This window comes from Anolis sagrei, chromosome 1 (genome assembly GCF_037176765.1).
Source record: "Anolis sagrei isolate rAnoSag1 chromosome 1, rAnoSag1.mat, whole genome shotgun sequence".
In the NCBI taxonomy this organism is placed as follows: Eukaryota; Metazoa; Chordata; class Lepidosauria; order Squamata; family Dactyloidae; genus Anolis; species Anolis sagrei.
Genome location: NC_090021.1, coordinates 300,355,598 through 300,382,303, shown reverse-complemented (window position 1 = coordinate 300,382,303; position 26,706 = coordinate 300,355,598). Strand labels below are relative to the sequence as shown.

General features: G+C 37.3%; 1 protein-coding gene across 14 annotated transcripts in view; it reads right to left on the bottom strand.

The window, feature by feature from the left end:
- Window positions 1-26,706, bottom strand: part of NPAS3 (neuronal PAS domain protein 3) — an 803,343-nt gene that overhangs the window by 168,210 nt on the left and 608,427 nt on the right. The gene's annotated exons all lie outside the window — the stretch shown is intronic.

Here is a 26,706-nt window from a genome sequence, read left to right as displayed (position 1 = left end):
CTGCTGCTGCCTCCTCATGCCAGAATTAATTACATGCAGAAGTATCAAATCATGGCTCACATGAATATTATAACCAATTAGGTCACACTATTTGAAAAATCACTGAGCAACATGTGAAGAAGTGCTGGAAATCCACACCCAACTGAATCCTGAAAATTACCCCCAAATGAGATTTTTGTACTAGTAAAGATCTTTGTGCTCAAAAAATATCCATAGGCTTTGTTCTGAAACTGTAAAGGAAGTTGTTATAAATGGGGGGAAAGTGTTATTTCGGAAGAAGAAAAATGTAGCTGAATTACTTTCTTATCTTTTCAAATAAGATAATCTCTTTCTCTCAGTTTATATATTATGCTTTAAATATCTCTCCAGTGTGACCAGAGTACTAATACTATGCTAGGATCTGAGGCTGAAATTTAGCGAGGGGGAAATCTCTTACCAGGACATTAACAGCTTGTTTAATAGATCTTTCTTAAAGCATGGCTATTAAAGAACACTGTCTCTAAGGGACAATTATCCTATGTCCTCAAAGCCTGTATCGCCCTTCCCTACACTGATTACTCAATCACTCCAAAGAAGTTTTTCATCAGGGTTTGGTACAATTATTACTGGCCATGAGGAAGATGTTCTACAAGTCTAAGGCTAAGCCAATTCATACAGCCAATTAACATGCTGAGAAGGTTGGTTGAATGGGTCCATGGAAAGTGAAGCAGCCACGTAATCAGAGCTTAGAAAAGTTACTTTTTGAGCTACTATTTTCAAGAACTCCCAGACATTAGAAGTGGGAAATTCAGGTAACCTCCAAATCAGCCTGCCTCCCCACAAATAATAACGTTTCTAATTTCTGCAGAAGTAAAATATAGTTCTGGTAATTTATCTACCTGGAAACAGTTGTAAGGGGTTAGAAAACATGCAAACCAACCTTGTCCTATGATGAACCCTAAAACGAGCCACTTTCTTCCCTGCATTCTCCCCATATTCTGAAGAAGCATATCATCAGAGGACCAAAGTATCACACAAAGTCAGAATATTATCTATTTTTACTTTGTGTAAACCATTTTTTTCTCATTGGTCAGTGAGTATTTCTACTCAAGCCTTCTATTATTTGGATCACCGATTTGTTTCCAAATGATGGGCTTGGAAGGTGACTTTTAAGAAGAACACATATAACAGCATGATCTATGGAGCAGTGGCAGGATGATGCTATGTGAGTCATTCTACTACTGCTCAGTTATGGAAGCCCTCACCATTTCATTAGATTAATTCTTCCTGAATGTAAACTTTCAACATACATACAGCATGTTTGGAATGGTTGTAGGTCAAAGTGAGCCCCCAAAGTTCCTTCTTGTAATCTTCAACTCTTCCAAGCTCCAAGAACGACCCCTTTGCTGTCCAAACCTCTTTGAGAGTCTTCCAGAAATAAGAATTTCATTGTTTAAACAGATTGCAGGGAGTTGTGTACGACTTTCAACATTTCTCATTTTTTTGTTTTCATTTTGCCTTGGGGAGTCATATTTTATTTTAATGTCTATAATCCCAGGAGGGTTCCCAGTGGCAGTTACCTATTCTTAGTTTAGAGCAATGCCACTTGAAGTATTTCTATAGGTGCTTGTGCATAACCCATTTAATACTGATCCCTGGTGAGTTTCCATAAAAGAAAGAAAGAAAGAAAGAAAGTGGGAGGAGGGGAGAGAAGGGAAAGAAAGGGAAGGATTGTAACTAATATATGCTAATATGATATCCTATTCTTGGCTCATGGGAAAGATTCTTTTCCCACATCAAACAATTTGAGATATACTAGTTTAGAGAAGGTGGGGCAGAGAATATAACAGAAATATCATTTTCAAGTGTGCTTTCTTTTTCTGTATCAAACCAATCAATGACTAAACTGTATCTTGCATTTCTTTGCAGTCTTTATGTCTTCTATATGGAACTGGCCATCACATTAATCACAAACAGAATCATAGGATCATAGAATCATAGAGTTGGAAGAGACCTCATGGGCCATCTAGTCCAACCCCATGCCTAAGAATACTGCATTCAAAGCTCCCCTGACAGATGGCCATCCAGCCTCTGTTTAAAAGCTTCCAAAGAAGGAGCCTCCACCACACTTCAGGGCAGAGAGTTCCACTGCTGAACGGTTCTCACAGTCAGGAAGTTCTTCCTAATGTTCAGATGGAATCTCCTTTCTTGTAGTTTGAAGCCATTGTTCCGTGTCCTAGTCTCCAGGGAAGCAGAAAACAAGCTTGCTCCCTCATCCCTGTGACTTCGTCTCACATATTTATACATGGCTATCATATCTCTTCTCAGCCTTCTCTTCTTCAGGCTAAACATGCCCAACTCTTTAAGCCACTCTTCATAGGGCTTGTTCTCCAGACCCTTGAACATTTTAGTCACCCTCCTCTGGACACATTCCAGCTTGTCAATATATCTCTTCAATTGTGGTGCCCAGAATTGGACACAAAGAATTGGACACAAAGAAAAATAATATTAAACTCCAGGGACCTTAATAAAAAATAATAGCTGTGTTAATGCCAATAAAAGTAGTTCTAAATAGTTCCTGGCTTATAGGACAGATTTTTTGTATATATGATGTGACCCAACATGTGAGAGAAAATACATGCATTGTAATTGAATACATTGCTTCTGTCATTAAATTATTTTTTACATTTGGAATATATATATATATGGATGCTGATCCCTGCAATGGTGGCTGCATTTAGAACTCTAAATTCAACTCAGCAAACTTATTGATAAGTATATATAATTTACACCAAACAACTGTGGCTATATGTAAGAGTATTATGAGTGAAAATCTTTCATCGATCTAAGGTTGGAAGAAAAAGCTTTATTTAACTTTTGTTGGGAGGCTTTTGTGGTAGAACAACTTCACTAATTTACGGCATTATTCCTGCTAACAAACACTGCATTTAATAACAGAGGCAGCCCTTAGAGAGTGTTCTCTGCACTGAAAACTTTTGGGGTACATGAAAGCTACTAAGCCAACTACTCAATATTCCTAGTGTCAGCAAATGTAACTAACACAATCATGAAAAAGAATTTTTAAGTAGTTATGAATAAATAAGCAATTGTTATTTTAAATTTATGGATAGATTACATGCTTAAGATTGCTGGCCTTTTAAGAATAAAACAATTAAAAGTTTACTCTCATTAAAGTTATTATAGAAGTTCCCATTAAACTTTTCAAAACTTAGTGTGTTGCAATATTTAATACATACTCTGAATGTTAACCTTGGACTTTGACCTTTGATCTTGGTTAAAGATGTTATTCAAAAAAGCATATTTTAGAAAGATATGAGCAGTCACATCTTCAGTCTAGAGGGAGTGTATCATCCCTTTGAATATGACAAAAGACATTTATGAACAAAAGAATGTATTGGCCATTTAACTTACAGTACTACTGGCCCACAGTGGGATGTACCAGTTTTTCCAGGCTATTGGAGAAATTAGCCAAGCACTGCATGGGCCTTTTAGCATCCTCCTGGTTCTCAATTACAGCCTATTTTTAACAACATGTAATTGGCAATTGGTGACAATAATGTGTTCTACCTTCTGGAATGTGCCTCTGATAGCAGATTACATCATTTTGCTTCATGCAAAGTCCTGCTTAAGTTGCAGTGATATTTTTCTAAATTTGTAGGTAAATACTGTATATAATTGTTTCAAGATATAGTAAACACTTGTCTGCCATACTGGATGAGACTTATAGCTTAGTTGTAATACCAACATTGTGGAAAAGAAAGTGGTATGATCCAGTCCCTGATAATAATGCAATTGCATTTCAGAAGTGAAAGTATGGAGGAGGGAGCAAGCTTGTTTTCTGCTTCCCTGGAGACTAGGACGCGGAACAATGGCTTCAATCTACAAGAGAGGAGATTCCATCTGAACATGAGGAAAAACTTCCTGACTGTGAGAGCCGTTCAGCAGTGGAACTCTCTGCCCTGGAGTGTGGTGGAGGCTCCTTTTTTGGAAGCTTTTAAACAGAGGCTGGATGGCCATCTGCAGGGGTGATTTGAATGCAATATTCCTGCTTCTTGGCAGGGGGTTGGACTGGATGGCCCATGAGGTCTCTTCCAACTCTTTGATTCTATGATGATCATACTCAGCCATGACTGATCGCCTATAGATGTATGTGTGTCTTCAAGTCACCAGCTGACTTATGGTGACCCCATGAAATTTCATAGGATTATCTTAGGCAAGGAATAATTAGAAGTAGTATATACAAAACTGTGTATCACTGACAGCACCGGTATTCCTTGGCAGTCTCTCAGTCAAATACTAACTAGGTCAGACTCTGCTTCGTTTTCAGATGGAATTTGTTGCCTTTTAGGGTATATCTCACCAGCCTTAAATGGTCTTGCCATTATGAAATTTCCTCTTCTTCCTCCAAATCCTTTCCTGATTTTTTTGGGAGGGGTGTGATCCCTGAAACATTTTCAACCATATTTGTAAGAGTGCCCTATAATTTATGCAAAAGTGAAATCTCTTTGGTTTGGAGAAGACAATTCCAGAAGGAACACTATATTTCTATTCCCGGTTTTGTCAAGTAGATCTTGTAACACCAACAGAAACAGGAGTATATTAGGGGCTCTGTTCAAAATATAATATGGGATGCTCAAGCAAAAATGTAAGCACAATCAGGATATGAAGTTAATAATTTTCAAAAGCTATTTATACACTAACTGATAAAACTCTAGCTTCTGTTATACTATCATATTCCACTATCTTTATTAGCTAACATAATATGTGACTTTATTTTAGGTCTCCATTTACTGACTTGATCAATTAGATATTTCACTTATCCACTTGAGAGCTGGGTTTTCATTTATGTGTTCCAATGACGAATAAGTACTTTACAGAATTGTTGGCAAAATCTGTAGGCTCCTGAATAATTTACCAAAATCCTATTTTTTCTATTAAAGACAAGTCTTCATAGAAAGAGAGATAATACTATGCTTTCCTGTTTGCTATGTCCTTGTAAATATATATATAAATTTACACAAATTCTTTTATATATGTATACTATGAGTCTCCTGTAACAAGAGGTAGAACTAATCACAATTAAATGGTTGATATTTTTTTTAGAAAATCAAGTAATTTTAAGGGATTCATAAGTCATAAATGTTTTTGTGTCACTGCTTCACTGGAAAACAATAATAAAAGCCACTGTGCTCCTACTAGTGATTTAGGACAGCTACATTACTGTAAAAATGTATGTTCATGGCTGTCAAAAGAAATCCTGACAGAATCCACACATTTGCCATATCCATTACCAGTGTAAAGAATTGCTTTGAAATGCATGATCCAACTGTTATACACTCTCTAGTTCTTTATCTGATTCTTGAACAATTTCAGTCCAACACTGAATAGTTTTCATATTGTAAAGGTGGCAATGATAGAACACCTCCCTCTTTAGTTTTTGTCATGTATTGTCAACACAGACTTAGATTTTGTGACTTAGATTCTGTGAGGGTTGGAGGACAATCCACAACACATTCTTTTCTAATTCACAGAGGTATCCCCAAGGATGCTCAGGTTTTAAAATCAACTCTTACACAAGAATCTCACGTACAGAGAAACATATACCACCCTACAATCAACTCCAGCTTCAAATTCAATGCAGAATAAACACTTATCTAACTTAACTTACCAGACCGTAGAGACAACATGCTAAAACAGCTTTAGGGTGCACATCTACACTATACAACTAAGACAGTTTGACACCATTTTAACTGCCATGGCTAAGTGCCTTGGAATTCTGGAATTTGAAGTTTGGTGAGGCACCAGCAGCACTCTTTGGCACAGAAGGCTAAAGCCCTTGTAAAATTACAACTCTCAGGATTCCATAGCATTGAGTGATGACAATTTAAGTAGTGTCAAACCACATTCATTCTACAATGTAGATGTGTTTTATATCTCATATTGTTTACTTACATGAAGACAAAGGGTTGCTTTACAACTGAAGAGATAAGTCAGATTATAGAGATTCAAACAGACCTATCAGCACACATAGCTATATGCCTACTGGGTGTATTCTGAAAAATTGAGGGTGGATCTCGACTGTATAATCAATGCAATTTCACATCACTTTAACTGCCATTTATTTTGTATCTATTTATTTATTTTGTACCAAAAGCATTGCATAAATTAGTATAAAACTGATAAAAAAATAGAAGAAGCAGAAGTGCTAAATATATTTTGACCAAAAACGGGCAACACCAACCACATTGTCTGTGGCCTTCAACAACTCTTCCTCTGTACATGAGGCAGGATATTGTGAACAAGCATAAAGTTGTCTGTTCTGCTCCATAGTCGCACAAGGTGGAGGATTCTTCTAGGTATTGCCATTTTGACAGGTTGTCTTTTGATCTGCCCACTCCACTTCTGAGTCTGTTCAGGGACTTCCAAGTTGCCCATTCTTGGTTTGCCCCTAGAACCAGACCCTCATGGGGGGCCATCCAATTGGGATTTCCTGATTTAGCTGCTCAGAGAGATAGTCTTGCTGTTGTTGGGGAACGTTACAAGGGGTGGTGGTTCTCATGAAGCTTTTCCTTGATTTGAGTCTACTGGGAGGAGGCTGATAGCCATGCAGTGGATGGTTTTCACAGTGTTCAACCTTATTTGCTTATGCTATGGAATCACAGGATTTGCAGTTTGCTCATACATCAGATAAGACTAAAGAATTTGCAAAACAACATCTCCCATGATTCATAGAATTATAGAGCTGGGAGAGACCACAAGGGCCATCCATTCCGACCTCCTGCCATGCCGGAAAACACAGTCAAAGCACCCTGTGTTCCATAGCATTGACACTCAATATAAGAACTGTGGACTGAGTGCAGCTTCTACAATATTTTTACACAGTTACTGGTCTAAAATAATGTTTTTGATAAGTTTTGCTTTGAAATTAATTGGCTGTGGCAACAAACTTGAGAGGTGATATAGCATAGTGCTTAAGAGACACAGTAAATGAGGACTGTGGAAAGTGTGGCCTGCAGGCCATATTCCATCTTAAAACTTACAAGCATCCCACAAAGCTTCCAGATTTTGCCAGTGGGTGGACCAAAATGTCACACTGGGCCCTGTCACACTACACAAATATAGCACTATGATTCCATTTTAATTGCCACATTTCTATCTTATGTATCTGTCCCAGAGTTTGCAGTTTAGGGAGGAGCATGTAGACTTCCCAGCTTGAGAGCTCTGGGATCTATGTTGCTCTTATGTGTCTTCAAGGCATTTCTGATGTATTCAGGGGCTCTGATACTTTTAGTGGTATTTTATTACTACAATAAAAGAAAATAGAAAATATACTCAGTATCCAAATATAGGTTGTTGAAAACCCCATCATTTAGAGCTTTATCAAATTCAGATTCAGTTATATGAAAGCATTTTTCATACATTTAGCCAATAGTCGGTATACATTTTAATGGCACCAAAGCTGTTGTTTGCCTACTAATAAGTGTGATAAAATTGTAACTATTCATGAGTGTGAATGCTAAAAAGAAAATCAACAAACAGAAAAGGAAAGTCATTAGTTTTAAGAAGCTACAAATAAATTAAACCTTCCCTAAGATGTATTGATTTTCTGAGGCCTTGCCTATACAATAATGTCAAGCATGCCTGACAATCCATTAGATTCAGCATGCAAAATCTACTTACAATTATTTGTTATTTGTGTCCTGAAAGATATACGAGTATCAGATCTAATTCAGATTTTAGCTGCCCTAGAGTAAATCAGAAACACTTTCATGGAGCTCCTCGGAGTTGCATCAGTGTATGAGAGATCACAATTCAGATATTTTAAAAAATGGGAGGTAGAGTTCTATAAGGGATGAAGCCGGCTGAAGTGATTAAGGAAGCATACAGTTCATACAAAAGGTATTGTGCTGTTGAACTATTAGTCAAAGCATGTTGCCACAATGCTGTGCAACTTTTGTGAGCTATCTTGTAATAAAATAATAAATTGTAGCAAACCAGAAAAGTGTAATAGAACAAATCATATACCATAATATGAACAAACAACATAAATAACTATCTGTACTGCAAACAGCTACAGGGCATGGTTATGCTAAAGCTTTCCAGTAAAAACCAGAGCTATCTTTTCAAGTCTCATCAAATTCCTGAATCTGTTTCTGTTTTGTGAACAGGGGTTATAGTACTTAAACAGTACAAACTTTTTCAGATAATGTTATTGACTCAATGTAATACAAAAAAGCATATTAAACTGCAAAAACTTTTTTTCTTATGCGATATCTTGCAGCACATTTTCCTATAGTTTTTCAATGAATATTATCTCATAGAGGCTCAACCAATTCAACCCTTTTTTCAATTACAGCAATTTGTGTTGGGTTAGACTAGATGCCTTTGGATTGCCCTTTTGGGGAAAACTTTAGAGGTTCATTTCTCTGTCACTTTTATGGCTATAAGGATGAAACCTGAGAGACTTGTAGGACAATTTCACAACTGTAAGCCTGCCAAGTTTCAGAATGTTTCATTCATGCACTGATATTTTGGAAATTTAAAAACGTTTTACAAATAGCATTTTAAAAAACTACACGAGCAATCCCCTTGAATTTCTGGAAAATGAGACATAGTATTTAGGGTGTCATTCCTCCCAAGTTTCAGAATTTTTCACTCATGCATTATTTTTTTTTCCATTTTTAAAAACATTTCCTCTCTCTCCTACTGAGAGGAGAAAGCAGCTTGTGGGGGTAAACAAATGCAGAATAGTCTGTTCCACTAATTTCCTATCTTCTTCCATTTTATGCTCCCCTCCCCACTTCCTTGCAGGCAAAATGGGGAACCTGACATGATCTTTACTACCTTTTCTTGCTCCATGACCCGTTATTTAATTCTTTAATAGCATGTTTAATGTCAGTATGTGTGCATATTGTACACAGACTGGTCCATATATCCAACTGATGACTTACTCTTTATAATTGTCAGTCAATCAAATCATGTCAATCAAAACTCTTTGGCTAAACATAATGAGCGGAAGCCAGTAGGCTTGTTTCTTGCCAAGCAACTGAGTAAACCAGTAGTTGCATATTTTGTTCCACATCTCAGCCTCTGCACAACTTAGGTCCCTTCAATACTGCCATATAAAATCTATATTATCTGATTTGATAATTTGGATTATATGGCTGTGTACATCCAGCCTTAGTATTTTAACATAACAGCTGGGAATTCAGGGTGGGTTATTGGCGTAAACAAATGGGTGACAGGGCTAGAATTGAGGTAAAACTTGTCTTGTGATCAGTATATACCCTATCCCAGGGGTGTCCAAACTTTTTAAGACAAGGGCCAGTTCACGGTCTTTCAGCCTTTGCGAGGAGAAGGCTATGATCTGGAAAAAAAAACATGACCGAATTCCTATGCACATTGCATATGTTTTATTTGTAATGCAAAAAAATAATAATAGAAGAATACAATATATAAAACAAAGGGCCTATCCAATTCTTCATACGTTAAAGACTTTCCCACAATGTATCTCATCACTAACACACTGAAGTACTAAAATAATTCTTTCTAAGCTATTCCTGGCATTAGGATTTTATTTCCGAAAGGCACAAAGAAGGAATTGTTCTCCAAAACAGATGAGCTGCAGCAGTAGAATAAAGAGAATATAGCGTGACAAGTATACCGAAGTTGGTCTATACATACCACCTGCCTCTAACACAATGGAACAGGTATAGGGATGCCTATGTGAGTATATGCATATGGCCTATGTGTAAGCGGGAAGGAGGATTATGCCCCAGACCTGCCATCTCATGCCCCAAACCTGCCATGTGTAATAGCAACCTACATGTTGGGGCCAGGCCAAATCAGCCCCATGACTTCTATGTTGATTCTAATGCACATATTCCATTAGCAAGCTGAATTACTTATTTGCAAGCAGGTATCTTGAGTAAGCATCCCAGCACTATGTATGCAGAGAACATTACCTAGAAATCAAGTAACACTACAAGGAGGTCTGAATCTCTTTGACAACACAATGACTTCCCATCACTACATCGGAAGGCAAAGTTTCAGAAGTCTGTTATGTTACTGGAGGTATCTCAGGACGAGTAGTTTACAACAGTGATACATTTTTGCTAGTGAAAAACCAAGGATCTTAAAGTAATTCAATAAATTACACCATATAACATAATTTTTGCTCATGGTTATAAATGTCATTTCCTAATTGATTCTATCATTAAAACATGGAAAAACTTTGTTTTTGCAGGACATTCTGCAGCACATTTTTCTATGAATATCTTATAGAATCTCAACTAATTCAACACAGTTTTTGGCAGCCAAAAAAACAAAGTTTCTGGGGTACAACTACTTTCAAATTAAGTACCGCAAAATTAAACAGGCAATAACTTTCAAATCAAGAACAGATTTTTTTTCAAATTTGGCACATAGTGTTATTTTTATTTTGCCATCAAAATAAAATGCCACAAAATATCTAGTCTTTCCAATATGTTTTTAAAAAGTGAGAGCTGCATCCCCACATTGAACTTTAGAGTATGCCATCACCATAATCACCACCACTATTATCATCAATATCAAAACAGTTTGAAAATAGGATTCCCATTGCATCATGCTTCATCAATTCACAATGTAAAGCATTTTCATACCTTGGAATCACAATGACAAAATGCAAACAAAGATTCTGAATGTACGGCTGTACAACAATAAATGAATCAATTGAAGGCAAACATTAAAAGAGTTATTTACTAATGGGCACCAAGCCAGGGTTCCTCATGCAACACCGACTGTAGAATTCCTAAACTGAGTTCAGAAGATACAGATCGATGCACCTGCAAAGAGAGTCTATATCAATCTCCATTTCATTCATTAGCTTGCACTCTGAGCTGGTTGGCTGCTAGTTAACTCTTTAATGTGGGAGAAACTGTCAGTGCAAAGGCCACTGGGGCACATACACTTCCCTGCTGTACTTGACCTGTCAATATTTCTTGGCGCATGCTGTTTAAACTGGTACCGCTAATGGCAAAATGGAAGCCGATGGGGTTTGGAAGACTTTTGCAGCTTTATAATGCTTTATGGTAAACACTGAGAGATTCATCCTAATACTGTAATTCTGTTTGTGATTTCCTGGATATTTTTAAAGGGCTCAGATAGTATGATTTAAATTATTCTGTCCTTGACATCACAGGCAACTTAAATCATGTTGATTTTAGAACCAGGCACATTGAGAGACCAAGGGAACAAATCTGAGGCTACTCACATGTAGGTTTTGTTTCACATATCTTGGGATATGATGCACAAAATACCTTAATTTCCAGATGAAAAAAACAATGTTGGTAAAAGTGCTTTGACAGCAGAAGATGATGAAAAGGCAAGGAGGAGAGTGCTAGCATGGAGCATTCTAGGCATATTTTTTTGCCAAGTACAAATAATAAGAGCTCTAATGTATAAAGGTATAATTACTAAAACAAACTATCAGGACTTGTGGGCTTTGGTTGTTTTCTTTATACAAATATTGAATTTACTAATTTCCCTTGCCTTGCCACTGAATAAAATAAAGTTTTTTCTCAGTAGAGCGGATCTCTCCTTCATTTAAGACCAGAGGCAATGTTGATATGCAAGGCTGCAAATAATGTTAATGTAAAATCCTTGAATATTTAGGACCACATTCACAGCAGTTCCTGCTTCATTAGTGGACAATCAGTACTCTCCATATATTAGTCGAGCTACTTGGGATGTATTGGCTGGGGTTAGGGAAAGCATCACATTATTTTAATCCTCTTGACAAATTGTTTGTAGATAAATTTTTGATAACACCTGTTTTTTCTCTCACTCTTGGCCAACACAATCCATTGAGAATCCTGATTTCTGGAATTTCCCTGCAGAATTGTCAAACATATGTATTTGTATTTCATTACTTGGGTAATAGCCGATTTGCCAAGTTCATTTACTACTAGTTGCTCCTCAAATATCTCCAAGGAATAATTAAGGAATACTAAGAACGGAAACTGTAGTACATTAGGTGGGGGCTACAGCAATTGCTGAAATCCCTCTCCTGATTAAGCTGCTGTCCAGAATTAAATATTTAATAACTGAAATTCTGTTTTCTTCCTTTGCTCTGCACAACGTATCTTCAAGGAGACAGAATAATTCCCTGTTTTGTGCAACTGAGACTCAAAAACCTCAAAGTGCCAGTCAAACCAATTTTAATCTGTTATATTCCTGCAAGAATGGTATTTAAACTGAAAATTGACTGGGTAATTGACTAAGTGCTGCCTCCTGTTAAAACTGGTAAAATGCATTGGCATTACACCAAACAAAAATTCATTGCTGGACACTGGTGAATTGGTGAAGCTCTAGTTAGAACTGTAACTCTCCAAGTAAGAACTAAGAAATCAAAAAATGTTTGATTTTGGCTTTCTCGTCTGTAGTGAAACAGATAGTAGACTACAGGTTTTTTTGTACATGGTGAAAAATGAAATATACTAATAGGCAGAGCTACCTTTTAAATGCAGTATAAAGCGTTTTGCTTTTACAACACACAGGACTAACCACTACGAAACTATAATACTAGTTTACCACAAGCTGAATTACTTGGACATCATACATTTCTGGCTACTATCTGGCTATACATTTCAGGAGCAAGACGTATTTGTATAAAAGTATGAAGATCAGGACACAAAGAGAGTGAAACCAAATGAGATGGGTGCAGTCACTGAGTCTGGTGAGGTTGTTAGTCAGTCAACTTGAAAAAAATCACCATGGGTTAATTGTTAGATGTTGTGAACATTAGAAAAGACAACATTTCAAAAGAAAAAAAAATATTTGCTTGATTTTTTTGGCAAAAAAATTGGCCAAAGGACTACAGTTTGCGTCAGGTCAACTTCCTACCCTGACTTGTAATCTCATCACACTCACCTAAAAAAGCATCCTAGGATGCTTACACCCTGTCTTCTGGATGGAGCCCCATGCTGACCGTCACATGACACTGTGTGACTTTCGGTGGAGGCCTTACCCCCAACTAGTGGGAAAGCATTGCTTCCTGTTGTGTTGTGCTGGTTACAATGGAGCCAGTACGAATCCCTCTGTAGAAGGGTGATGCTTCCCCCATGTGATGAGGAAAACGTTGCTGTGCGGGAGCTGGGTGTGGGATGACAGTTTTGCTATGCTGCCCCTCTCTTTTCTCCTTGAAGCCAGATGAAGTGGGATGCTTCATCTGGCCTTTGTGATGAAGCCCTTGGTGCGCAAACCTTCACTAAAATATTAATTTCTTCCTGATATAAACGTTTATTATCTGAACAAACTTCTGCCAACTTAGCAGTTCAAAAACATGAAAATGTGAGTAGATCAATAGGTACCACTTCTGCAAGAAGTCATGCTGGCCACATGACCTTGGAGGTGTCTACAGACAATGCCAGCTCTTCAGCTTAGAAATGGAGATGAGCACCAACCCCCAGAGTCAGATACAACTAGAATTAATGTCAGGGAGAATCTTTAACTTTACTTTTACTATCTGAAAAAGTCTGTGGAGTCTCTGTCAGAGGTGGTTCTAGCTCCCTGCTTCTTTCCCTATGCAGTACACCCTTCCTTCTAAAACAGGAGACACAGTCAGCATCTTAGTGTTGTTGAATTTCCTTCCCCTTGGGATTGTGGGATATAAACAAAAACTTTTCTTATTTCTGGGAATCATTATGAGATATCAAATTCTTAGAAATCTTTCCAATTTTCTATCCCCTATGCTAAAATATTATTTTATTTTTAAAATAGAGGTCTACACTTAACACAATCTCAACATCTGATTTTGAAACTGATACTTGCTTTTTTGAATATAGACTTTTAGGGAGAGCATGTCTAGCTCTTTTGAAATTTTTGCATCAAATGTTGCTTGTCAAAATGTTAAACTATATTTGAGTTTAACCACCAAGTACTCATAGAAAAGAACATCTTTGTGCCATATTTTAATTCTTATTGAAATGACATTTCTAGTCAACAGCTCAAAACATGTGTGTGTATGTAATACAGCACACACTGCCTGAGGGTGTAGGTTCTTTATGCAATGTAATATAGTCCTTAGTCCCAAGTAATTGAAATGGTGTAATTGAAAATAGAAAGGAATTGGGAAACATATGGGCTTGAAATTTGTTCCGGCTTGTTCACATAAGGCAAATCATATTTTCTTTTACTTCTGAGTGGGCCTCAGTAACTGAAATCTTCCATAAGTCCACTTTCAGGCCTATTCAGACCATACTTAAAATCATGGCTCTAGGATACAGAAAAGAATAGAGCTTTCTTATCCATTCTTCTCAAGTTCTATCAAACATTCTTCATGGAGGGCTTTTTTTGTTTTGAGAATGCAATGTTTTATCAAAACGTTTAAAGCTCTTGAGAACGTATCTCAAGTTTCTGGAATATTTATAAGCTCTGTCTCGACAGAGCCTCACTAAAGCCTGAGTTGAAACTTCTTTTGGAAATCTTTATCATTTGTGCTGGCATTTGATGACTAAGATTAAGCATAAAACCTGAGTTGAGTTTTTGCATTTTAAAAAATGAACAAGTATTGTATCTATTATTTTGAGAGTACCCTCACAGTCTTAGAAGAAGGCAATGGCAAACCTGCCCTAAATAAAACCCTAGGATGAGGTTGCCATAAATTAAGGCACTTGGATACACATAACAAACATTTATCATTTAACTTATTATTATTATCTGCTCCAAGACCGAGGGACTTGTTCATGTCATGAATGTGTATGAACAAATGAATACCTCACTAACTAAAGCAAACTCTTCAACTTTATTTAATACATAGAAAGAGGATTTAACTAGCTTAAAATAAAGAGGAAAATAATATACAACTAATGGACAAAGCAAAGCAACAAGGCATTAACAGATTATTCATTACAATAAATACCCTCTCAAATTCTGTTGTAGAAACAATTAAAGTACTGATGGTAGTCTTATGTTGCCTCAGATTGTCTGGCACAATTGATCCACAATTATCTTTGTAGTCCCTGAAGTCCCTGAATACTAACTCACTCAACCGCCTTGTATTTTCTACACAGTTCTCAAACTGATCAACTGGTATACTGAATATCCACAGCGGGAGGCTATTTTGATGGATTCAGGGATTCTAAATTCGCCACATTTGACTTCCTGATTTATATTCATACTTAGTTGTTTATAATTATTAAACTCTTGTGTGATCATATACTCCCTAAGCTTTCAGAGAATTGAGAAGAACTTAATAGTTTGAGTTCTTTTACGCCTTGAAATGATATGTCTGTGGAATTATGAAAGATGAATCACTCAAAAAGTCTTTGTTGCCAATTAATTAGAACTGGGAGGATTCTGACTACTTTTCAAGTCCTCATGATTGACCCATTTCAGTTCTAAGAATTCATTATGCTTGACTCCTATACATTCATAGTATCCAGTAACACAGGGGAAAATCCTTTATAATGAGTTGCTCCTTCATCTAGTAAGCATGGTCTGTTAGCATTTAATTTCAGTAATGTTGCTGAATATATTCATAGTGTTGGTGAAAATATAGCAATGGATGTAGAAAATAAGGCATCCTCATAAGCAGTGTACATGACTAATTCCACTACCAGTGGATTTCCTTCCAGCCCTCCTTTCCCAGCCCACTAATATTTGGAAAGCACTTTAAACAATGCATCACATATCCTAAATGAGCTGTCAGCATTCATGACAGAACTGAAAACCTATCTCTTCCGGCAGGCCTACCCAGTCAATTTTCAATGGTGAATTTTAAATTTACACTTTATTTGTGTGTGTGTACCAAATGTGTGTGTGTGTGTGTGTGTGTGTGTGTGTATATATATATATATATATATATATATATATATAGTATTTTAATCCCTGCACTATGTATTTTACTGTATGGTATGTAAATTCTGATGGTATGTTTTAATGCATGCATTTTATGGTACATATTTTATGGTGATGTGTTTTAACTGTGCTGCGTCCCATCTTGAGATGCGAGGAGAGGTAGGAATATTTATTATTATTTATTATTATGTTTATTTATATCCCATTTTTTCTCTCCATATGGAGACTCAGAGCGGCTGACAATTAAAAGCATTACAATACAACTTAAAATATACAAATATTAAAACAGTACTAAACATCATCTATATTAAAAACAATTCAGATTAAAACCATAGCAACATGAAAAACCACAGCATAAATGCACACAAAACCACAGGCAACAAATAATATAATAATATTATAATAAACTTTATTTATACCCCGCCATCATCTCCCCAAAGGGAACTCAGGGCGGCTTACATGAGGCCAAGGCCAGCAGTACATTACAACAAAATAAAACTGAAACAACAAAACAAACATCACAATTAAATAAATAATCACATAAGAATACAATAAAACAATACAAAATAATACAATGCAAAATCAGTCCCAAAGGGCAGGCCATATGTGCAAAATAAAATGATAAAAGTCAGGATGAGATAGAGATGAAAAAAATGTATGGGAGAACACTATTATTGCTGTTTTTTTGTTGTTGTTCGCTTCTTTATAGCTAGGATCGCAATGAGTTGGAGCAACCAGGACATCTTGTCTCTTGCAGACTGACACTGTTGCTCCTCTACCATTTAGAGGATCATATCAGGATAACATACAATTCATGTAAATATTTTTATTTCTACACCTGCTGAAATTTCTCTGACATGCTACAGGTACTTCAGTAAGATTGCCACTAAAACATGAGTGCCAGATTAGAAGCGCATCTAGGAGACTATTAGCTATTTGCCATCTAAGCAAAGGTTACAGACTTTCATTATATGCTGGGGTGGATAGGTGATTGCACACGAACACTTGACAGCCGCATTAGACCATTTTCCAGCCACTCTGTGGCACAAGTGTGCTATTGATTTCAGATCAATCTGTACCTGCAGAATGCTTTTAAATTTGGTACATTTATTGCAATACTAGTGAAAAGCTACATACAAATTTTGGGGAAGGGAATTTAGTAACCAATTGAAGTATGAATATACTTTGTTACTTTTCTGTAACGTTAATATTTACCTACATAATTCACAAAACGGAGAACTTTCATGGATTGATTAAATGAAAGGCTTGTATCCTATGGCACATTATGCTCCATGAAGAACTACTGTACAAATTACAAAAGTGTGAGAAGTCATGCAAAGAAAGTGCTCATGTTTCCTTGGATGAGTGGGGAGATAACTGACCACTTTGTCATGGGTAAGTGATACTCTATGGGGTCCATTTCACAATTTGTGCAATGAACCACTTTATTAACATATATTTATGCTATGTTAAAAGTGTACACAATAGCTATTCAAGCCGCTCAGCTTATTTTGGGATTGGGTCTTCGATAATGGCAGCATCACATGCTCATGATTTGAGGGGGGGGGGGGTTGCTGCCTCTAATTGCTGAAGTACAGAAGGTCATCCTTGGCATCTCTAAGCAGGGCTCATTAAGACCCATACCTGAGAGCCTGAAGAGTTAATGGCTATTAATACACAGAGTGTGCTGTGTTACATGGAGTGACAGTCCTATTCTCAATAAGGCAGCTTTCTATAATTCTTTGTCTTCTTTGTACAGTTTATTGTGTCCATTCATCCTAATATAGAAAATGCTACATCTCATTAAAAGAACCTTTTTTCTAACTGTTTACAAATACAGAATTATGATAAGTAACTGCAAAGCAAATACTTGATAAACCAACTAGCAACATGATCCAGCCAAACTAATAGATCAACTTTACAGGCTCTTGCAGAATTATGTTTTTAATGTTTCAAGCCTTATTATTTACAGTAAACTTAGAATTCTCCAAAGGAGAGATAGGTAAAAGTAAAGATTTTCCCCAGATATTAAGTCCAGTAAGGCCCAACTCTGGGGGTTGGTGCACATCTCCATTTCTAAGCATATGAGCCAGTGTTGTCCGTAGACACTTCCAAGGTCATGTGGCTGCCATGACTGCACAAAGTGCTGTTACCTTCCCGCCAGAGTGGTACCTATTGATCTACTCACATTTGTATGTTTTTGAACTGCTAGGTTGGAAGAAGCTGGGGCTAACAGTGGGAGTTTTCCCCACTCCTCAGATTTGAACCGGCAACCTTTCACTCGCCAAGTTCAGCAGCTCAGAGGTTTAATCCACTGCAGCACAGGGGACTCCTTGGGGAGGTAGCTTCCTCCAATGCCATATAATGTTCTCTGGGGTTTTAATGTGAAAGAAGATATTCACAGGGTTTATTCTATTTGGTAGATGAGGTTCAGCATGTTGGATGGTTCCCTTAAAACTTGGACTAAAAACCGGAACAGATTCACTGTCTCACTGACATTAAAGTCATTTACTTCCCATGCTTCCAATTGTGTTAAATATAAAAAATTGAGATTAGTGTAAATGCTGGAAATTTGAAGTTATTCTCTAATGTCTTCTTCTTGAAGAAGAAAGCCATCATAAGGTGAGTGAAGAAACCAAAGGTCTTATGAGCAAGGACTTATGGTGTGTTTGAGATATATCTTTATAGAAAAGGAACCAGAGTTTGTTTGTTTATTTATTTATTCTCTACCCTGGAGGGAACTCAAGGCGGCTTTACAAATGGCCACTATATGATAGCTTTTAGAGAACAACAATTAAATGCATTTAAGTTAAAATTTAAAAATTTAAAAATTTAAGTTAAAATGCACATTAAAGCATATAAACATTATAATCACTATTAAAATCACATCATCCACAGTCATAATCCAGGGCCATTCTAAAAATCATTGCACATACTTCATAGTTATTTTTGCACTGTATTTAATCTCCAAAGGTTTGACACCAAAGCCAGGTTTTCACTTTCCTTCTGAAGGGAGTGAGCTGCTCTAATATCACTAGGGAGGGAGTTGCACATCCAAGGGGCCACCACTGGGAAGACTTCTATATTATATCTGTTAACTGAACACACTCAAGAGGGACAAAACATTATTTAAACCCTAAACAGATTTTTCTTCTTTCACATATCCTTTCAAGGGTTTTTTTTTTTAAATTTCCCCAGGCATTCTGAAAACTTGTAAGGGTAGTTTTAAGATTGGGTTAAAGATCTTTTGGGATCACCAGTGTTTAATTGTCTGCTGAGAATGTTTCCAGTTTCATTCACACTCTACTAGACGGCTCAATCTGTATGATCTTTAGACTTTGATGCTTTTATTATTTTAAATTTTGTGAAACACTAGGCTGAGTAGGTGCTACGTAAGTGTTAGATATAAATGAATAAAGTGCTATGCATTTTGTTCACCTGAAAAAGAGTAGAGGCAACAAAAGGCGTTTTATTACTCTTATTTCATAATAGAATTGTTGTTCTTGGGTGATTTATTTTTTGAAAAGAGAGTGAAAGAAAAGCAGAGAACTTGAGAGCACACGCAAAAGTACCTTCTCATCAAAGGTTGTCTATTGTTTCATGAATCACATGTGATGGATGAGATTTATGAATTAGAATCCGTGTCAAAAGATTTACAACGTATTGTATTAGTTATGACATCTTCTCGTCTGTGAGCATAAACTTTCAACAAAATATCTATATCATCATCACAGGAGCATGGCCAACCCAATTCTTTCATTTCACTGCAGTACACCCAACTCCTGTCACAAGACTTGATGAATTCTTGAAGGAATGGGCTTCAGATCAATTAAAATAAACACTACAAGCTGATTTATCAAATCTTTTCTGAATGCTCTCAGAAAAATGTCAAAAATCTGATCCATTGATAGAGAAAAGTCAGAGAATTGTGGCAGCCTATGGGATCACAAGACCTTTTCAAAACTATCATAAATCACCACAGAAAACAAATGGGGCTCCATGTGATAAGATTTCTTCTGACAGCTTTGCCTCAACAAGACATATAAGAGATAAATGGATACTTTCGCTTGTTCTCAATTGCCAGTTTACAAAGTTCCAGGTTGTCAAGTTGTAAAATATACCACATCCAAAATAATATACCTTTTTGGTTAAACAAAAGTATGATTTAAAATACCCCAAGTTCAATTTCTTCATTGTAAGATACATTAAACTTACTTACATGCAGGCTTGTATGAGAAGGGGAAAATCTATCTATCTATCTATCTATCTATCTATCTATCTATCTATCTATCTAACTATGTACCAGTTTTATAACTAAGAAAACTCTTAGTTTCTTAGTGCTACAGGGGATCATATCTACTAAAAAATGAAGCAACAATCTTATCTAGTATTCTAATTATACTTAATATGCAACTAGAAAAACAAAGTTTTTGTTTTTATTCTTTGAAAAATGTATTCCTTTGCATTACTATCCATGAAAGCTGAAAAGGAAATCTGAAATGACATTTTAACTGTGCAGTAGTAAAATTAACAGAATTAGCTGTTTAAAAGGTTGGCACGAACATAGCATGAAGTCCAAATAAGCTTATTTATGCACAGATAGGAATTGAGCATGTGATATCCCAACATCCAATATATTTAACCTATCAACTTCTCCTGGTCAGCTCTGTTAGTGAGGATCAGTGGTTGAAAGCTGCAGCCAACAGCTTTCAGCAGCCTGCACAGCAGAGTGTAGTAGCTGCAGAAGGAGAACCCTTAGCAGATGTCACCACATCTAGAAGGAGGAACAAGCAAAAGTCTGCATTTCAGGCTGCTGAAGGGTTAACTGTTCCTTCTTTGCACACTACCCTTGAAAAGCAGGGCTGTTTTGCAGTTTTACATTAACTCTCCAGCATTCTCCAACTTATTGTTCTGTGTGGTAAAACAGGGTGAACTAGTTTTTAACCCCGGTGATGCAGTGGGTTAAACCTCTATGCCAGCAAGACTGAAGATCGACGAGTCACAGATTCAAATCCAGGGAGAGCTTGGATGAGCTCCCTCTGTCAGCTCTGGCTCCTCATGCAGAGACATGAGAGAAGCCTCCCACAAGGATGGTAAAAACCATCAAAACATCCTGGCATCCCCTGGGCAACGTTCTTGTAGACGGCCAATTCTCTCACACCAGAAGCAACGTGCAGTTTCTCAAGTCGCTCCTGACATGAACCCCCCCCCCCCCGTGTTATGGACCAGAAGTCCCTGGACATCATTTTCATGTCCGGGTTCGGTTTCTAATCAAAATCAGGGTTTTGCACCATAGAATCATATAATAATAGAGTTGGAAAAGACCACATAGGCCATCTAGTCCAACGCCTTTCTATGCAGGAGAAGCACAATCTGTCTCTGTTTAAAAGCATCAAAGGAAGGAATGTCCACCACGCTCCAAGGCAAGGAGTTCACTGCTTAACAGCTCTTTCAGTCTGCAAGTCTTTCTTAATGTTTAGGTGGAATCTCCTTTACTGTAATTTGAACCCATTGCTCTGAGTCTTAGTTTCCAGGGCACTGGAAAACAAGCTTGCTCCCTCTTCCTTATGACATTTTTTCACATATTTATATATGGCTATTATGTCTCCACTCAACCTTCTCTTCTGCAGGCTATACATACCCAGTGCTTTAAGCTGGTTTCCATAAGGCCTGGTCTCCAGACCTTTGATCATTTTAGCTGCCCTCCTCTAGACACCTTTCAGCTTGTCAATATCTCTTTTAAATTGTGGTGCCCAGAATTGGACACTATATTCCAGGTGAACAGAGAGGCATGATGACTTCTCTTAGTCTAGACCAGTGATTCTCAACCCATGGGTCCCCAGATGTTTTGGTCTTCAACTTCCAGAAATTCTTACAGCTGGTAAACTGGCTGGGATTTATGGGAGTTGTAGATCAAACACCTGGGGACCCACAGGTTGAGAACCACTGATCTAGACACTTTACTCCTTCTGATGCAGTCCAAAATCCCATTGGCTTTTTAGCTACTGCATCACACTCTTGGCTCATGTTCAACTTGTTGTCCACGAAGATTCCAAGATCTTTTTCACATGTACTATTGTCGAACCTGGTATCACACATTCTGTATCTTTGCATTTCATTTTTTCTGCCTAAGTGTAAACAGGTGCTAAGCCTAACCTGGAGAGCACTTGAGGCTGTAATGGAAAGAAGATAAAAATTCCTGTATGCGTATAGATTAGTGTCTGCAGCCCAGTGAACCCCACAGAAGTCCATAACAACAAAAATATTAAAAACCACATATTATATTTTCTAGTATTAACCACTTATTCAGGGAAAGAACCACTTCCCAACAATCCCCTCAGATCTTCTTTTGATTTCTCAATGTAGCCTGCAAATGATATGTGGATTGTAAATAAAATAAAATAAAGGTTTAATTTAAAAATGAAATTGAGTATCTCATAATTAGAAAATTGACAATACAGGCAATCCCCAAGTTACAAACAAGATAGGTTTGTTCTTATGTTGAATTTGTTTGTAAGTCAAAACAGGCATATTTTTAAGTGTAACTCCAGCCATCTGTCCGTCCATCCATCCATCTATCTAATATTTTTGGATAGCATAGGGAAGGGTTAACATCCTTGGGGTATTTGTTTTGCTTTCTGTGCCCCCGTTCAGAAGATTTCACCTCACTTTCTGTCCCTGTGATAATTGGATCTTGAAAAATTTGGCTTGTTGTAGAAACAAGGATTGATGATAAAGTTTCAACAGAGAAACCTTTTCCTCCATGGTAACTCGTTCAGGAGTGGATTTTCTTTCCTAGGGTAGATTACTCTCACTTCCTGCTGTCTCACCCCCGTTCTTAACTATGAGTCATTTGTAAGTTGTCTGCTTCTAACTTGGGAACTGCCTGTACATTCCTTTACTAACAAGTAAGTTCTTATTGAATTAATTGAATCTTACTCTGGAATAAGTTGGTAAAGACTGCCATTGTTAGATGTTTGAATACCTTGCATTGTCTTCTTTGATATAATAATTTACTTTTGGTTATTATAGTATAAATGTACTGTAGCCAGAGCACAGCAATGTATCCTGCGTCTACTAGAAGCAGCACTGAACCAGACCTAACAGGCTTCTTAATAACAATTTCAAAGGACAACCAAATATTATACCTTATGATTCTAAGCAGAAGGGAATTAACCTGTAGCAAAAACATAAAAAAAACCCAACAAAACAGAGATGGTAAAAAATACCAATAAATCAATAAAATGTGGATAGACAATTGATTTGGCAGTTACAAATCGTTTTACACTTGAAACCACTAGTGCCCGTGCCCATCAATTGCTGTGGTGTGGAGGGAAGATTTATGTGTCCACTTACTTTGAGAAACAGATGCATTGCTGATTAATGCAGAAGCTTCAAGTATCAACAATGAGTCCAGGAGAACATCCAGACTGTGGACTTGTGTCCTCAGGGGGAGTGTAACCCTGTCGAGCACAGGTTGTCACCTAATACCCCAATTGGCCTCGCAACTGACCAGGAGGATCTCTGTCTTGTTTGGATTGTTTTTGCCTCAGTTTGTTGGTCCTCATCCGGTCCATCACAATGTCAGACACTGATCTAGGATCTGGGGAACTTCCTTGGAATGAGGTGGAAAAGAGTAGTAGAGTTGTGTGTCATTTGTGTAGAGATGGCACCCAACACCAACATTTTGGATGACCTCACCCAGAGGTTTCATATAGATATTAAAAAGTATGGGAGAATGAATGAAACCTGCAGGACTCCAAGGGCCAGAGGTCTGAGCAGGTGTCCCCCAGCATCACCATCTGGGTCCAATCTTCCAGGAAGGAGCAGAGCCACTGCAATGCAGTGCTCCCAAGATCCATTCTGGAGAGCCGACCCAGAAGGATACCATGGTTGATGGTATTGAAAGCCGCTGAGATGTCCAGGAGAACCAGCAGGGACATACTCCCTCTGCCTAGTTCTCTGTGGAGGTCATCCATCAAGGCAACCAATGCTGTCTCCATTCCACAACCAGGCCTGAAGCCAGACTGCAAGGGATCAAGATAATCGGTTTCCTCCAAGAATCCCTGGAGTTGAGAAGCCACCACATGCTCTAGAACCTTGCTCAGAAATGGGAGATTGGAAATAAGCCAGTAGCTATTTAATCTAGAGGAGTCCATGGATGTCTTAATAACTGGTCTTACTAATGCTTTTTTCAAGCTAGCTGGAATTATTCCCTGCTCCAACAAGGTGTTGATGATCTTTGTAACATAAAAATAAATCTCATGGATTCCAATATACAACAGCACATAATAAGACATGCACTTCCTTCCACAAGTTATTTGTTTAATAATGGTACTTATCCTGTTCTACATATTATATGATGCCAGATACAGAGAGAAACACATTCTCTGATATTATCTTGTTTGAAAAGTTGGCTAAATGTTAAGATTATTTCATAGACTTTGACTGTACTTTTACCTAATTGAAAAACCCTTTCTAAAAATAAATATCTAGGTATGAGTCAGTAAATGGAATACATTAATTAAAGTATATGTGTTTGGCCTTTTCTTAAAGCCCCTTAATTTCATCATTGCTCAATGCAATGATAGCTCTGAATCCTGGTTAAGCATAAAAGAAAATTACCCAGTACAACTTTTAATTCCCAGAGCCCCATCCCTAACAGCCTTATTTGAACATCTGAAGCGCACACACTAGTATTTGAGCTCAGAAAAGCTGTTGGCAAATCCCAGTGAAATTTTTGACAGATTCATCTTTTAGCCTTTGGGAAAGTGAAGGTGCTGCAAGCAAGTTATTTGATTAATATTATGAAAACCCGTGTTGCTGGCACAGCTGGTATGCTGGTAGAAAAAAAAATCATCACTAACTCTAAAACTGCCATGTAATTTCCTCTCAACAGTTCTTTTTCTTTCTTGACAGAAAATTTGCACAGGACAAACTAGTCTGACAGAGGACAAGTCAGCCAGCTGTTGAGGTATCTCTAAACATGACAGATCACTATGTTTTAACTCAGATTAATGCACTTATTACAGGCAGACCTAAATCACTGCTCATTGTCAAATCAGATGTCACCACCAGCAAATCATGACAAGGTTTTGAACAAAACTATTTCCAGATTTCAACAGCTTTTATACTTTTGTGGTGGCTGGTGAATATTTGGGACTGCTGGGGCTGTACTTCATTTCTTTCATCTCTTTGCTGATCTGTCTTTTTCATGTCGGCTACAGTAACAAATAATCAGCAGGCTAAGATCATCTAAGGCAGATGGGGCAATCATCTCATCCAATAGAAGTGTACAAGGTGTACCTACACTTCACAAAGGAGAAGTCTTGGGTAGCAGTTAGCTGTAGTTTGCTCTATTGCTAGTGAGCATTTGGCTTTACAGTTGTTGACTTAACCAAGTGATCTGAGTCACCATTGCCAGTTATGATGAGGGTTGTAGGCTACAAAAAAGCTTTGCCAATATACTGTGTACACTGGGCTTGGTTAATTGTGACCAAGTTGGGACTATAATTTCCAGATGAAACTCCATATGTTGTTGGGCTATAATTTCCTAGGTGAGGAATGATGAGATCCAACATCTGGAAGCCCACATTTAACCATTGCTTCTGTGAATAAACACCGAGTTTGAAGTCTGGTTATAACACAATTGTGAAGATATATTTATATTGTGAACAAGGAAGGCTACATTTTGGATGTAGAAAGAAACTGAAATGGAAACTCACACTTAATGGACCATAACTTACACTTTTGCGAGTGCATGCTTGTATGTGCAGGCTAATTGTTTTATTTTTCCTATTTTAGGGTCTGTAGATTAGTGATTAAAATGAAAATGTGTTAGTTTAAAGCAACTGCACACTGGGCTGTACAAGTCATCTCCTTATTGTCTGATCATCAGATAAGAAAATATGAGCAAAGCTGAAATACTACATCAGTCCAGTGAAGAGCCAGCCTGTGCTTGTTTGTAGGAGGGATGCAGTCTTACGGACTTTTTATTGTGTCTGCCTCCTACAGCTGTTGCCTAGGTATTGCATTTTCTTATTGGCTGATGATCATTACAATAGAGCAGCGATAGAAAACCCTACCAGGCCAATTAGATTAAACACAGATGATCAAGACAGTTGTATACAGTGTATTCTAATATTGAGACAAATGTTTTTAATGTTTATGTATGCATATAATGAATTCATGTCCTGGCATTGAATTGTTGCCGTTTGTACGTTGTGCTCTGCCCTGAGTCCCCTTTAGGGTGAGAAGAGCGGTGTTGTAGTAGAGCCTGTTAGTAGCACTGCAAGTGGTAGTATGGGTGTCAGAAGGGGGAAAAGGAGTGCTTGTGAGCAAGAGCTAGATGAGGAACAACAGAGGAAAAGGATCCGGGAGTCTGGATTGAGTCTGGCTCTTTAAGGCGTCTGGGTTACGACAGGTGAAATATAAATCCTTTAAATAAATAAATAAATAGGTATGTTAGTCATCAGAGACAGCGCCTCCTCTTCAGATAGATATTTAAAGTTAAGTTGAATTATGTATGTGAAAGTAATATAGGTCCTTATCATGCAATGATATACTGTTATAACTATGGTGTATATATATGCATAGGCAATGTCATGTTTCTATAAAAATAAATCTTTGCAAGAATGTGCTTAGACTATGATTATCTTCCTACAAGTTAAGCATGACTGCATGAGCTAATTGGTGTACTTAGTTCATTCATTTATTTTATAGAAATAAAAGTATTTAATTTGCCTCATTTTTCAGAAGATCTCAGGGTGACAAACAATAAAACAATAAAACAAATTTAAAATAATTAAAATAATTTTAAAAAGTTAAAACATATCAAACAATTAACAAATTAAAAGCCAGACAAAA